A 1,766-nucleotide genomic window follows, 5' to 3' on the forward strand; every position below is an offset into this window, starting at 1 on the left:
CCCCCCACGGCATGCATGAGATAATTCTCAGCAGTATTGTGATCTAAGAATATGCACCTATTTAATTTATTATGTTTCCTTTACAGCAGACTGTTAACTTCAAATTTAAAATAATGTTGACTCTAACTTGACATGCTCTAAGTGGCTTTAAAGCGACGGCCTGGGGGACGTGCTGCTAAATATTTCACAAACTCATTACTGTAAATGGGCCTGTGTGTTAGCCTAGCTGTGGTAGACAGGCAGCAACAAGAGAGAGAGAGGACAGTGATAGGTGTGTGTGTGTGTGTGTGTGTGTGCGTGTGCGTGCATGCGTGTGTGTGTGTGATGGTGTTTCTTCCCCTGTTCTAATAGCTGTGGAGTGGCTGTTTGAGGCAGGAAGCGTCGCAGTGCCCGGCCCAGTTGTCCCTGTTGCAACACTGTGAAACACACAGGGGCTCCTCCAACATCTGCTTTGTAAAGAGCTAATGACAAGACAATAGAGACTGCATGATTTAAAGTATAGTACTAATGAGGCCCTGTGTGCTGCTTGGAAAATCCTGACACATGCTCACTTAGACTACATGTACACACTCATGCTCAAGATATGTTGGCAGGTAGACACACCCAGCAGACTTACAGTGTACACATTCAGACCTTCTGCCCATCTGTCTGCCTGTCTTTTATACCCTTACAAAGAAGTATGGTGCTGTAGACAGCCCAAACACAAACAGACAGTATTTACATTTTGAAATTCACATGCACACCCACGCACACACACACACACACACACACACACACACACACACACACACACACACACACACACACACTGTCTGGCTCAGCGCAAATAATTACAATGTTGAGTATCTAATCCATGGATTTAAAATTGTATTTCCTTTCACAAATGGCTGGGTATAGACCCCTTCTCAGACAGTGGCGTAGAGGGAGTGTGATGATGAGGGAAAACAGTATGAGAGAAGAAGAGAGGGAGAAATAATAAAGGACAAGCTTAACTGGTGAGGCTGTCAGCGGAGGGAAATAATATTTGTCCAGCTGGACAGGCCTCCCTTTGTGCAGGCTAAATGAATGTTGAGCTTCCTGTCTGCCCTGTCAGGGAGAGTGGCATAGACTGTATGCAGCAACGAAGAAGCGGAGTGCGGGGAGCTGTTTGGAGTTTGACAGGGATTATTAAAATCAGAGTAGATGACGAGGAAGGGGCGAGAGGCGGAGAGTGTGAGAAAGCCAAATTGACACAGACACTCTCCATTACCTTCCACTTGACTCACGTTGATGACAATGTTGATATGAGACCCAGCAACGCGGCACCAACGTGGGATTGGCTGCTAGCATGAGTGTTAAGCACCATTGGGGTGGGGCGGGGGGGTCTCGCAGTTGTGGCAGCGACGTAAGGAGATGAATTGTTTATTTAAAGCCTTGACTGAAGAGCATCTCACCTCATTTTTTATTTATTTGGTCTTTTTTTTGTTTTGCTTTGTGAATTCACTGTAGTGTCAGCGAGTGGAAATGGTTAGAGGCTGAGGCTATGCATTTTAATCAGGGGTCCTCCTACTGCAAATGATTGTCTGAGGAAAGAGGAGGGGGAACTGGAAGAAACCGTGTTAGTTGATGATAAGCTTCCTTTTGTTTCAGGTGTTTCAGGTAAAATTGATTTGTGCCTCCTAATAAGACTCCTGTTTGAAGAAATTCCAAATTATTATAGTCCACACTGTGTGTGTGTGTGTGTGTGCGCGCACACACACACACACACACACACACACACACACACA

General features: G+C 45.5%; 1 protein-coding gene across 3 annotated transcripts in view; it reads left to right on the top strand.

Annotated features, from left to right (window-relative positions):
- kiaa0825 (KIAA0825 ortholog) overlaps positions 1-1,766 on the top strand; it is a 121,380-nt gene that overhangs the window by 2,067 nt on the left and 117,547 nt on the right. The window lies entirely within an intron of this gene.

The sequence above is a fragment of the Etheostoma spectabile genome, chromosome 5, assembly GCF_008692095.1.
Source record: "Etheostoma spectabile isolate EspeVRDwgs_2016 chromosome 5, UIUC_Espe_1.0, whole genome shotgun sequence".
NCBI lineage: Eukaryota > Metazoa > Chordata > Actinopteri > Perciformes > Percidae > Etheostoma > Etheostoma spectabile.